Here is a 14,442-nt window from a genome sequence, read left to right on the forward strand (position 1 = left end):
CCGTCGACGATCGCCGGTTCCTCTCGCTTCCCGCTGGTTCCCCTCCATTCTAAGGGGTTTATTTCTGGATAAATCTTTCAAGTGCCTCTATATCATGAAATCCCAAAAGTGCTTATATGGGGAATGCGTCTTTAATGCTCTGAAATCCCCAAATTCAGGCTATACGTTTTCATCTACCAGCTGAAAACGTCAGGAATAGAATCCGATGCCTTTACCCATGGGTTATTTTGCTTTGGACGTGTCTACCTGTTGCAAGGTATTTCCCTGTCCTGTCCCCTCTCATTTTTATAGATCTGTGTACAAAACCACTTTATCACTTTTTGCCTGTAGTTACGGGCAGCTGAATTTTGAGCTTAGAATCAAGGTAATGTCATAACTAATATTGCTGTAGTGTTTTGGTAGAGGCTTTCCACATTTTTTAATGCCCATAAAATAGTGAAAGATAATAACAGCCTTCACCTTTGTGGTGATACAGCAAAGACCTACAAATGCTATCTAAAAACATTTCCACCTTAAGCAAGTTAAGTCCTAACGCGAGATGTTAACCTGTTGCGTTTCCGCTTTGTTTTTTTACACATTGAAACGTTGTCACGGTTCTCAAAAGAAGTTAATGTTACCTGTAGGTAATGGCATGGTAGGTGTTTAGATGTTAGCTAAGGACCAAGTTAGGACTGATCTAATAAAACATAGGTAAAGGCCTTACTATTGTCATGACGTATACAATATTTGAAGCTGAAGTATACAAAATATTTTACATCTCACCTTTTTATTTGCACTTGGCTATTCTGGATGGACAAGAACATTACTGTGTAATCTGGTTTTCTTTATTGGGCAAATGCTTCTACTGTATATTTCTTAACGGGGAATTCAATATTGAGAGCTGCTCAGTCTATTAAAAATGAGTAAAAGCTAAAGGCCTCTGCCAGATTCATGATTTTAGCATAACATCTATATAGTGCCATTTTTTCCCACTACGGACACATATCAGACAACAGAAAGTGCAAAGCCAACCAACCTTGCAAATGATTGCCAAATATGTCAAATAATAGGAAAACAAAACATTTCCCCCTGTAAATGTTTAATGTTAATTGACTTAAATAGATCGCAGAGAGCAGTACTTACAAAGCATATTCCAGGGTACCTTCATGTAAAATAGCGAGTGTAGCCTGATCTTTCAATCATGTGCCGATCTGTGCTGCAATCCATTTGCAGGTTGATGATGCTGTCAGAGGACCACACTCCTTCCTAGAAATGAGCTTTGAACAAACACACATTTCATTTCACCTGAACTATTCATGGTGATTGGGTGGTAGCTGATTTAATCAAAAAGCTGTTAGGAATCTTTGCATATGTATCCACAGCTCTCACTAATTACAATCAGTCATCTAAGAGCTCAGCCTGTCTTTGGAAGCCAGTTCAAGTTTGGGTTGCAGCAGGAAGGGTACGATTAGACTTTGTCACATCTCACCTCATCACATTTTATGTTTATATGAATCATGCTATATTTGAGATCACCACTGTTGTGGTTTTTTTCTTTTTTACTTTTTGTGATATTAATATAGTTCTGTTACGCACATCCAGCTGCCCACTTGGCCCAGATGCAGAACACAGCAGACAGGTGATTCTACCTTCCCCGTTTCCTGGCATCATGGCTTGTCTGGACACTGTTGTAAAAACATGCTTTTGTATACCTAGGTCTCAATTCTGCTCAAGTCAAGGTCAAAAGGAAAATCATGCTGGTGCACAGGATCAGGCCCTTAATTCTAACACAGTGTGTATGTACAATATTAGACCTTATGATACTGTGAAGAACAAATGCTTAGATTTTTGGGGTGTAATCTGGAGTAATAACACTGGCCTGAAACTTCAGCATAAAACTTAATACCACTGAATTGGTGATCTCTGAGCTTGAAGGTTCTGGCTGTCAGAAGCCCTGGTTGGTTTTGTTTTGCCAGAAACAAGAAAGGCATGGCAACAGGCAGATGGGTTGACAAAATAAGGCTTTCTCTATTTTTTGGTATGGTTGTCAAATATAGACATCATACCTAAGAAAAAGCAGCATAAAATGGAGAAGAAAAAGCATAAAATGGAGGAGAAGACAAAGCTCTGAGCTGTAGAATTACAAAGGTAAAAATACTAAGGCAAAAGGATAGTCACCCCCAAAAAGTTAGAAATGTACACATAGAGCATGATCGCATGTTATGGAGATTTTTTCTTCAACACCCCTTACTCTTTATAGCATATTGAAATCTATAAATTAAAATCTAGTTGTTTTAAAGGCAAAACAACTGCTAAAGATTCATTGCAAGATTATGTATGTTTAACTAGTTTATATCACAAAATTTATATTTTCAGTTCCCTTACCCAGCCTCTCAGCCTGACTTTTCTTCTTTCTCTCTTTTTCCCTCCAGGAAGGACGTAACATGGATTGAGGCTGTCAGGTTACTCTCAGATTTTACTACTTGTGCATAGTGTATGCACATTTTAAAACCCTGTTCATTCCAAGATATGCTAAGCTGTATATTGCATGAAGAAGTGATGAAGGAAATGCATTAATACTTGAATATTAATTAATTAATCAGGGAAACAAACTATCTTGCTCCATGCAGGCTAGTATCTTTTACAGCTTGCGCTTTGTTAGTCAAGACAAAATAATGCAACTGTTCTAAATGAAGGGGAATCACCTAGCGAGTCCAGGGGACTAATTCATGAAATCTAAGAATGGCATCACTATTTCTGAAAAGTCTCAGATTAGCAATTTTTCTTCCATGTATTGCTCTTCACAGAGGCTGAAGAGAGTGATTTGAGATGATAATCTAGCATCAATTTTCTGCAGAATTACTACTGACTTCCAGGAGATTCATACACACATTAATGGAGCATCCCTACAACTTTTAAGTCAAATAGAGTCTTCTTTATTATAAAATATATTCTACTGCATAAAATGTTTGAAGCAGGTAAGAAAATTTCTCTCACGTCATAGGCACAAAAATACATGAATATGGTAAATAAAATACCACCTTGAACCAAGCTATTATGTGGACTATTTATTTGGAACTATTTCTGTAGGTAGCCCTCCTGTCTGGTAAGAGTGCAGTAGTTGTCACATATTTTGAAAAATACTTACAGATTTTTTTTGGTATGTATTAATTTCAATAAATGCATTGTTTGGTTACAGACAAGCACTTTTCAATAAAATATACCTTGTTCACAGACAGTTCTGATTAACAGTGAAGAGAATTAGCTTTTTAATTAAATATGTGAATGCTCTTGGCTTATTTCAGTAAGGTAAAACCTATAGCAGCTAAATACATTTTTGTTCAGGTATTTAATATCTTTTATTCTGTTTAACCTGAAAAACATTTTTGCTACTAGGTAGTATTTTTGGAATTAAGTGACATTAATTTATTAAAAAAGAGGAACTTATATATTTACCTTTTGGTCAGCTTTATTCAGATTTGATTTTTATCTTCTATTTGTCAAAACTTAGTCTTCCAAATTTCCCCTCATTCATGAGAAAAGCCACATATTCTTAGGCCGTAAACAGAAATTAGAAAAGTAGAGCTTTCACATTTAAATTATACATTTTCAAGCTATTACTATTTCAGTCCTTATTTAAGTACTCAGGAACACAGGCAACTAGAGAAGTACCACTTGTTTAAAACATCATTGCTCCTCTATCGATTCAGGAAAATCTTGCATATTATAAAAGCTCATTTTCCCCTTATGTTGCTAAAACATACGTCAGAACTCTAAAAATAATATTTATATTTTACTTTATTTTATCTTGTCAAATAAAAAGAAAAATCACAGGGAGAATTTGTAAACTTTATGTCCAAGATCACACAAAAACCTGAGTAATAAAAGGATGTAAGGGTTTCAGCATGCAAGCGTCACTACAATGTACTGGATAGTACATCCTCCAGGATAGAAGCTTTGTTTTTCTGTGTATTTTAACATATGTTAAAGTCCTTCTAATTAAGTGAAAGTCCTCTATCTAGTAAATTTCTAGTCATTCTCTTTCTCTCCCAGGGAAATAAAGCTATGCAGTTCATAATGTGTTGGCTCCTTCTTAAGATAAAACTCTAGTGTCTTTAACTGAATTCGTAGAGATTTACAAACGAGGCCTACAGCATAAAAGATGCCGCCTTCAATGTCGGATGGAGAAATACAAAGATTCCTGCTGCTTTAGTGGAGCTACTACTGTAATTCCATGTCTAGTCCTGTGTCACAGATGAACACAGTTTGTTATGCTCACAAGAAAAAAAACCCTATGAAATACTTTTTAGCTATTATATTGGTATTCTGTCTTTGCAAGCAGCATTTTTTGGTAGCAGCTTTTAAATGGAAATTGTTGCTACTTTTCAAATGATCTGTACATTTAGGCTTATTTTTTTAAGATTTATTGCCAAATGTCTAATCTGCATTTGCTTTTAAACAGTAAACCAAACACATTTGGAATTTGTCAATGTTTTAAGCAAGTCTTTTTACATGTTTATATACTCTATGGTTAAGACTGTAGCCTTGCTGGTGGAAGCCTGTAAGGAGGATATTATGCTCGATTGTCAAGAAGCATTCACAGTCTGTCACATTAGTGCTACAGATGTGTATAGAGCAGTAATTATTATAAGCTGACATTCAGCAAATGTAAGCAAAAACAGAAAAACCTCAAAGGAAAATTAGGCTGCATGTTTTACGTACTATTTGTCTCCAGATGTTTAATGTCCAGACACTAAAATGTTATTTAGTGTAGCACTTAATTGGTAAAATAATTTTATTTTTATATAACAAATAGAAATGTGATTTTCTTAGCTCTGCACGTAGCTTCTTATCAAGGTAGATAAATACAGAAATACAAACAACAAGTTATCAGTAATCCAGTTATTTAAACAGATGTATGGTATAACATTTTTAATTCTCTTTATACAGTTCAGCAGTACCAAGCAGCAAAAGTACTTAAATCTTCTAACTTAATATGCAGTTTTCATTAAAAAAAAACCCAAACTAGTTGGAACAGACATTATAAGAAGAACGAGCACTACGTGGCTTTTCCTTTTTTTTTTCTTGAATTAATCCTGCTGTTTCATGACCACGTTTGATTCTGATCATAAAGCAAGGCTTGCATGCCAAAATGATAGATGCCTTAAAAGAAGCTTTGATAAATAAAATCCTGCAGACCTTGGCATTCACAGTTCCCTTTTGGCAATAGTGAGGAATGGCTGAGTAATAGTTAGGAAACAGACTTATTTAAGATGGTTTATTGCATCTAAAGATATTATAGTGAGATCTGGAGCTAGTGTAAATCAGCATATCCGCCTTCAACTTACTTATATTGCTTTGTGTCAGCAGAGAATCTGGCCCCTATCCATTATCTAGAGGGAATATCAACTACTACAAAGCATACTTATCTAACCAAAAGCAAACGTAGTGTGCGTAGCTCATTGATGTTTCTTGTAACACTTATGTTAACCTTTATAATGTGATAAAAATCTGGCACAGTTACGTATGGTTGCAAATGATCTTGCTTAGATAATATCAACAATTATGAATTAGCATTTATCACTTTTAATACTGCTTCAAATTACATTGATAAAAGCTTAACTGGATATTGATGAGAAGACTAGTAATTTAGGACATTACTGGTGCTCTTATTAACATTACTAGGAGCAGAATTAGGCTTCTTCTCTGAAATAGATCTGCATATCAAAGCTGTATGGAGTTGTGGGGTTCTTTTAATATAGTATCTTTTCTCTATTCTCTTTTGGTGAATGTATATCATATCTAGTGATGGTCACATTTTAAAGAGCCACTAGGTTAGACCCCTGGTTTTTACATGCAAAGAAACGTGTTACTCAACTCAGTAAAATCACCAAGAGTGAATACAGATGCAGGCATCTGCAGAATCCAATCTACAAGTTTTTGTTGAAAAGACTGTGAGACTCTGAATAACATAACAAACCCTGACTTCATTTGTTTGGCTCGATTAATGACAGAGGAAGTTTACTAATGATCAGAATTTTGAGCAGTAATGGCTGGGTCTAAGTAATATTGCAACTAGTGTTTATAATGCTGCAACCAATAGACCTGTTTAGCAGCCGTTCCAGCAATATCTTACAGACAAACCAGGGCATTCATTGCTGTGATTTTACATGTGCCAAATTGTCTGCATCATTTATATGACAAGTTTATTTCAGATTGTAGAAATAGTTTTGATATTAAAAATACAGTTGTGGTTTCTGCACAATTTAAATGGCAAATGACATTATGGTCAATCTGAGAAAATTAAGACAAATTCTAGATACCCTAAGATTATTTTATTGGCAAGATGACTGAAAATTACAAGTGTCCATGTACTGTCTGTTTCATGCAAGATTTATTTGTTGTGAGAGAAAACCCTGATGGTTCGTTAGTGAATTAGGTCAATAAGCAGTAGGATAGTGATAGGGGAGATTTTATTGCTCTTGGGGATTTAGGCTTCCTAGCACGACATTTAAATCAATGGGAATCATCAGCTACCCTAATCTGCCCATACCAAATAGCACTGGGCCTGAGGTAGTACAGAAAAATTGGAAGAGGCCCTAGGAAATTGCCTTTTTTTTTTTTACCCTAAGATAATTCATGAAATGTGTTATGTAGATGCTCATAAAAATATTGTATCTACTTGTACTGTATGTGCAATATTGTAAAAACTACAGTGTGTTTCTGAAGGTAACACTAATTATGATCATCATCACTTCCTATCGTGCACTCATAGAACTCTTAAACTACGTTTTGCAAATGCATCAGTAACTTGCCAAAACGTATCCAAGAAAGAGGCACAAGGCAAGAAATTCCCGTTACAGTATAAACAAAATGTTAAGGTTCTGGCTTGCAACTGCTGGTAATGTAAGACAATGTTGATCTAGCAAAAAAGATAACAGAGTTAAAATTAAAAGCTATGTACAACCAATATGAAGATGTATAAGAAGTCTGTAATTCACAGGAAAAGTGAACATTTCTTTGGTAATATTTCAGATTGCAGATGCAGCAATGAGATGCAAAGGTAAGTCTACATTGGTTTCACATCTTATATTTTCACTAAGTACACAGGAATTTGAGGTGACTGTATACTGCCATAGCAGCACTTACAAAGCTGAGAAACAATGTTCTTCTAAAAGAATTTTCTTTATCTATTAGTAGCAGTGAAATATAATTTAATTTTGGTCAATTTGCTATGTTAAATCCTGAATAGTATTTGATATACATTTGATAACAATTTTAGGCAATGTATTATTATGAGTGCATCGCTGAAAAAAATTCTTACTGCCTCTTGCTTTCTGCTTATTATAAAACATAAATGAACCCATTCTTTGTTCAAATGGTTATATTTATTAAAAGGATCTTTTCAGACAAAAGCCTTTATCTTTATCTTAGACCACCATTCAAAATAAGCGTTTTATGTTCCACTTCAGCTACACTGTATGTTCACATAGGAACATGATAACCTCATAGAGCTACGTCAGCCTATAACAGACATTCACTGATGGCATCATTCTAGTTTTGTCAGCCAGGAAGCCTGCTTGCAGCACCTACACAGGATGTGTATTTGTTCAGTCAAATGTTGTTGCCATTATACCATTTTTTACAGTGATAAAGTTCCATTGAGGCCAATTAGGAACTACTAGAGTGGAGAGTGAGCAACAAATTTCAAAATTTGATCCATCATTTCTTGGCTGTCGAGCCCCATGCCCATCTGTTCACATGGCAAACAGCCCACTTGCAAGTGAGCTGGACCCTAAGAAATGAGTGACAGGCAAGAAAGGTTTAGTTTGTCTCTGTAACAATGCAAACAATTTTTTTCCTGTAGGAAGTGTGGTCTGATATCTAGGAGAGCTGGACAGCATTTTCCTCCTCTCATTTAATTATACTTTTTGACATGTACATTGTTAGAAATGGTTGAGCAGAGCAGGAAAGAAAATCAGGGGCTTACTGGTACTGGTTGCTGCCAAAAAGGCAGGTTGTATTGGAACAGGTGCTTTGAAAATCTGTGAAAGCCAGCTGAAAGGTGTCAAAATGTGCATAACACGAACCAACAGTTCACAGATACTTGTGTGAATTTGGTCTTGTGGCAGGAAAGTTCAGAAGGAACTCTCGACAGAAAGTATCCGCCTTAGGAACAGCCAGCCAGCTTAACAGGCATACCCTTGTCTGCTCAGGCACAGCATGCGTGATGCTCTCATGCAGGAGGGAAGACAAAGAGGAAAAAAGAAAAGGGTTTCTTTGTTACATTTATATTCTTCATCATCTTGAAATTGTCAAATCAGGAAAAAATATATATGATAATCTGTTCCTAAAATAAATTCAGCTGATCATTTAGCCTAAAAATAAAAGTAGATCATTTGAAACTCCGTAAGCTGTGTTCAGCTGAGTGATTAACTGTAGAGTCTGTTCAGGTAAAACAAAGAAGAACGCGTGATCCTTTTTATAGTACTGGTCAAACTGATGCCTGTGAGCCACACTTGTCCCTTGACCTTGTTAAATGTGGCCCACGTGTTGGAGGGAGTACAAGAAACTTTTCTGACACATTCCCTTCCCACATGTTTTTCCTGCAGTGGCTACTGTAGATAGTTCTAAAACACATGGGAGTACAAGTGGCTTCCCCATGTGTATTTAAAACCTAACAGAGCTACAGCAGTCAAAACCACATGGGGATAGAAAAGGAGAATCAGGAAAAAAAAATGCGTTTCCACTACTTGTGCTCATGTTCTTCATGTGCTCAGGGAACACATGGGAGAGCAAGAACAAGACAAAAAAGACAAGGGAGAGCAAGAGAAGAAAGGAAGATGAAGAAAGAAACGAGCAGAAGCAAAGAAAAAGGAACAAAGCAAGATGGCATTGAAAAGAAAAAGCAGAGAAGACAAGTGAGAAAGGAGAAGGCATTGCAAGGACAGGACAGGAACTGACAAGGAAAAAATCAGAGAGAAAATTATTTCACTGCTTGAAAGGATAAAGCTGAATAAGCCTGCCTGTGCTTTTCATTTCAGTTTTACAGCTTGTGTGTTTCAACAAATGTAGGAAGAGGCATCTTTTGCACATTCCCCGATGTCATCCCTCCTTTCATTTTGTCTCCACATACTGCATCTTTGTTTCTGCTTCTCCTCTCTGTCTCATTCTGTCTCCTGCTTCCCCCTCCCCTGTTTCTCTTCTCTGCCTCTCACAGGCAATGAATGAGACGTAGCATATCATTGTATTAGCAAGACCATTTTTTTCCCAAACTTGCCTAAAAAATGGAATGCCAGTGAGCAAGTTATAATTCTTCCAGCCTTCCCCCCCCCCCCCCCCCCCCCCGAGAAGACTTAGTTGAGACAGCCTGAAGTCATCAACATAAACCTAAGTGAGCATATGGGTGAAATGTGACTTTTGCCTCATGCTAGTCATGGGATATGGTCATAGTCCTGATTTCAAGGAGCTTTACAAGAAGTCAGTACTGAGAAAGTTTTCACTGCAGTTGGTGAAGTCCAAGAGGAACAAATAAACTATCTCCTGTTTTCCTCTGTCACACTTGTGGACACAGCCTGCATGCACAGCCTCTCCCTCCTCTGTCCTTCCCTAGGTGCACTGTTGCCTGTGTGCACCACTTACCCGGTAAGCTGTTGTTGGGAAAGATGGTTTTATATGCTGCACAGCAAATCTGAGCACGCTCACAGGAATATACAAATATTGCCTTATTTAACATTACATATTTGGTGTAATTTGGATTGGAATAAAAAGTATCTTTGAACACAATTTTTACTGTATTATCATTTGATAGGCTTGTGTTCATCTCAGATTTTTTCCCTTGCTTTGGGGATGATGATAATACTGAGTTTTGGTATTGCATTCAGATTTGTGATTTTCATCTTTTAAGCAAATGAAGATCCTTAAAATATGTATGTACTCTGCTTTTGCTCTTGCTTTCATTTGGTTCTAAGTCTCATGCTCTGTTTTTCTTTTTCCTCTTGTTGACCCTTTTTAGTTGTATGCCAGGATCTCAAGATTTCCAAAGCAAGGAGCTCAGGAGGATGAACAGCTCTCAGGAAACGGTCAACAGCTCTCAGGGTGCAATTCTAAAGGTCATTTGTTATCACATCTGTTACTGTCAAGGCGTCCTCTCTGAGGCAAAGCACATCTGAGAGGCTGGAAACCCTGGGAGGTTCTATGGTAGGATTTTTCTCTCACATGCTGTATGATGAGACTGAAAAGAGCACATTCATCTGTGGAGTTCTCCCAGTGTCAGGGAAAAATGTCAGAAACCTTTTCCCTCTGCCATGTTTCACTGGGACCTTCATTTCACAGATAGTGTCTGGACTTTTAAGTGCAAAACCTACCACCCAGTTAATATTAGGATTGATTTCCACTGAATCTCTTGGGGAAGAGTAAATCTGGAGATCATAATTTGGCAGAAAGTCCAAGATTTCTTGACTGTGGCTATGAAGAACAGGGAGGGAGAAAGGGAGAATGCCAGGGTTGAATGATCTCTTCATTTTGCTCTTGTTGGAACTTCCCAATGCTGAAAGCTGTTCACACCATGGAATTTACGGAGCTGATGAAGCTGGGCAAGTCATGCCTCTCAGGCTTGAAGGTAGAGTCCTGCTTTGTGCTTCCCGTCATCCACCCACACCACTAGGATCACCATGCCACATTCTACTGGAAAAATGACAGAAGGATTTTGCATATAGAAATGAAGTCAAGCATGCATTTTATGGCAGTAATCTAATTATTTACATTAATATAGTAGCAGTACATTACAACTCTCTGAGGAAAAAAAAAAAGGCAAAATTTAGAATATCCCGTTCTCTACCCAAAAGTGTTATCTAGTCCAGTTTTTAAATAGCCTGTGAGCATAGTAAAATACCTAATTAACTTAAGAAGAGTTGTTACATCAGGTAGAGAATATGTATTTTAAAATGTAATCACATACCAGAGTATTTGTTCACTTAATCTGTCATTTACAGGACAACATATTAGACTAATATTATGTGCTGAAGTATCCCCTAGCACAAGCTGGTAAAGCCCTGTTGGGATCTATGTAGCTGTGTCAATTACACCAGTGAATAACAGTTTTGTATTTTGTTTTATATTTAATGGATAGACAAATTAACTAAACTATGATGTGTCTGTGTTCATATTTTGGAAAAGAAATTGTTTGTGTAACTTGAAGAAAGTGAAAATACAGTAGCCTAAAGCATAAACCATTTTTAAGCATAAACCATTTTTAAGCATAAATGAATTCAGATTCTTTACACATTCTAAGATCTCACTTAATTTTTAACATATATATTGCTCTACAAAGGCGAAATGTGGTATTCTGTGGAAGAGGCTTTTGTCCTTGTCTGCAAAGAAGAGGTGTTTCAGAACTGTTCCACATTGTATTTTACATGGCAGACAGAGGATAAAACCCGGTGAATTCTGCATCTGTCACTATTCTGCATCTGTCACTCAAAGAAAATTCCCCTTTCCCTTTTTGGGAAAGTTGCCTAAGGATGATGGGATATGGCTGATAACAATAATCCATATTTAGGCAACCAGAAGATTGTGACAACATTAGACAGAGTAAGGGAATGCAGACTTCAAAACATCTGTTATGGTAACTTTAATTTACCCTATTATTTCTAGAGGCTGCAGTGTCATAACTTAAATTCCTTCATTGTCTTGCCATAAAAATATACATCTAGCCTTGAAATTCAGCACTAACTTTAATTTGGTTTAGACTCCATATCATAAAATTAATATTAATGAAGCATTGCAGTTCATCTTTGTATTGGGTTTGCATGGCAAGGTTTTGGTAGCGGGGGGCTACAGGGGTGGCTTCTGTGAGAAGCTTCCAGAGTCTTACCCCATGTCTGATGGAGACAACACCAGCCAGCTCCAAGGCGCACCTGCTGCTGGCCAAGGCTGATCCCATCAGCGATGGTGGTCATGCCTCAGGGATAACATAGTTAAGAATGTGGGAAAAGAAAATGCACAATTGCAGCCAGAGAGGAGTGAGAACATGGGAGAGGAACAGCTCTGCAGACACCAAGGTCAGTGCAGAAGGAGGGGAGGAAGTGCTCCAGGCGCTGGAGCAGAGAGTCCCCTGCAGTGCGTGGTGCAGACCATGGTGAGGCAGGCTAAGCCCCTGCAGCCCATGGAGATCCAGGGTGGAGATCTCCACCTGCAGCCATGGAGGTCCACAGTGGAGAAGATTTCCACCTGCAGCCCAGGAAGGACCCCACGCTGGAGCAGGTGTGTGCCAAAGGAGGGTCTGACCACATGAGAAGCCCACACTGGAGCAGGTTTGCTGCAGGACTTGTCACCTCACAGGGGACCTACGATGGAGCAGCCTGTTCCTGAGGGACTGCACCCATGGAAGGGACCCACGTGGGAAGCAGAGGCAACGTTGTGATGAACTGACCACAGGCCCATTCCCCGTCCCCCTGCGTCACTGTGGGGAGGAGGTAGAGAATTCAGGACTAAAGTTGAGCCCAGTAAGAAGCGAAGGGTGAGGGGAAGGTGTTCCTTCCCTGGAAGGCGAATTTGGGTTCGCTGCTCATGCTCCAGTCTGGTCAGTAATAAATTAAATTGTATTTTTACCCCAGGTCTGTTTTGCCCATGATGGTAATCGCTGAGTGATCTCTCCCTGTCCTTACCTCAACCCATAAGCTTTTTGTTATATTTTTTCTCCCCTGTCCATTTGAGGAGGGGCAGTGATAGAGCAGCTTTGATGGGCACCTGGCATACAGCCAGACTCAACCTCTACAATCTTTAGACACTAATAGTACAAGTAAGTGATCTTCTACTTGATAGATTGCAAAATGTGTTGTATTTTATCCCTGATTATGAGAATAATTTGATTAGCCTCAGCATAGCTATTAAATAGTTACAGAGAGATTGATTGTAGTGGTATGAAAGATTTCACCATCAATATTTCTACAAGAGAGATTCAGAACATAAACAGATTTCATGGCTGTTCTTAACTGGAATATCTGAATATATGCCTTTCCTTCCCTATAAACCAGGCACATCAGCTTGCCATAGAAATTTCTGTCAAAACAGAGATTCCTTTGATTTTCCAGTGCTTCATATCACAACATGTTCCTGTAGCATTAACACTATAGCAATGAGGACTTGGTTGCATAAATCACAGGAGACAAATGCCCAGAATAATATACTATAATGAATAAAAAGAGGTGCAGTACATGATGACCCTGATCCTGTTGTGTGACAGATCTGAGTCAGAAGATTTCATTCAGTTATTTCAGGGAGGATCAGTCCCATCACATGTGGTAGGAAATGTTGATTTAATTCTGATTCCTCCCTCTTTCTACCATTCAGTCTTCAAATTATGGGTAAGACCCAGTGCTGGTAAACTACAGCTGCTGCATAGCCTGAATTTAGGAGTGTATGCGGAGTCTGTGCTTAGGCTGCCAAATCACATTGCGCGTCCTCTGTTCATTCACTGTGCCTGCTAGAATAACTTGTTATGATACTGGACTTCCAAAGAATATATTAACTTCCTGACTCTCTATAGTAATACCATACAGCTGGTTCAAATAAACATTCCAAGCCAGTGCATTTTTCATCTTGGGAAAAAAAAAAGCAAGCAATCCCAAAGAAGTTTTGTATTTATTCAGCGCTTACTGTCATTGCCTTTGACACCAAGCACAAAATTAATAGTTTAAAAAATTGGAGTTACTCTCTAGGCCTTTGCATTGATTCTCTTTTGTTGTTCTTAATTTATTTTGTTGACCACTGCAGTCAAAAAGAGAGGAAAAACTGCTCATGGCATTAATTTTCTTGAGTTATTGTGCTGTTCTGTCTCACTATAAGTTTATTGTTGTTTTTATACTTCGGGTAAAATGGAACTGCTTTTGTCTGAAGCAGAATCTGTATAAAGAATTCAAATTGTTCTTGAATTTACCTTACTATTTTAAAATTTCTTTGACATTGATACAAAACCATGACTAGGTAAGTTATCCCCATTGAACTTTTGCATGCTATTAAAAATATGTTACTTTGTTTCTTTAATGATTTCATCGTCAGTTCATTTATTAATATTGCTGAAACAGTATGAGTGAGAACCTTAGACAAAATCATAGTGTAAATAATGGATCTTTTGGCTGTATAAGGGCTGAAGGTTTCGTCATGTTCGATCACAAGTTTTATAGTTATATTACTGTAGGTGCACTGAGTTTTGGCTTCAGAAAGGGTACACATGATTAAATAAAGATTTTGCTCCAAATACTGCAAATTGGTAACATACAAATTCCCACCAGAGATATATCACAGGGTACAGGTCTTCCATTTCTATGTCATACTGCCATTTATATAGTAATTTCCTAATGAAAATTGTTAGATGTGCCAGGTTTCTGAGTTGGATTCTTGTACTCTGAGCTGTAATTGTGGAAAAACTTATGGATGGAATTATGGAAATTATGGAAAATA

General features: G+C 37.6%; 1 long non-coding RNA gene across 2 annotated transcripts; it reads left to right on the forward strand.

The window, feature by feature from the left end:
* Positions 1–62: 62 nt before the first annotated feature.
* LOC133211448 (uncharacterized) lies at positions 63–14,442 on the forward strand. 2 transcript variants are annotated; one of them, XR_009725207.1, is made up of 3 exons: positions 63–256; positions 6,983–7,042; positions 9,995–14,442. It is a non-coding gene; the product is annotated as an uncharacterized LOC133211448 (long non-coding RNA). The 2 variants fall into 2 exon arrangements; XR_009725205.1 differs by lacking the exon at positions 6,983–7,042.

The sequence above is a fragment of the Neopsephotus bourkii genome, unplaced genomic scaffold (genome assembly GCF_033783945.1).
Source record: "Neopsephotus bourkii isolate Nb327-2 ecotype Australia unplaced genomic scaffold, CSIRO-AGI_Nbou_v1 NB_53, whole genome shotgun sequence".
Taxonomy (NCBI): Eukaryota; Metazoa; Chordata; class Aves; order Psittaciformes; family Psittacidae; genus Neopsephotus; species Neopsephotus bourkii.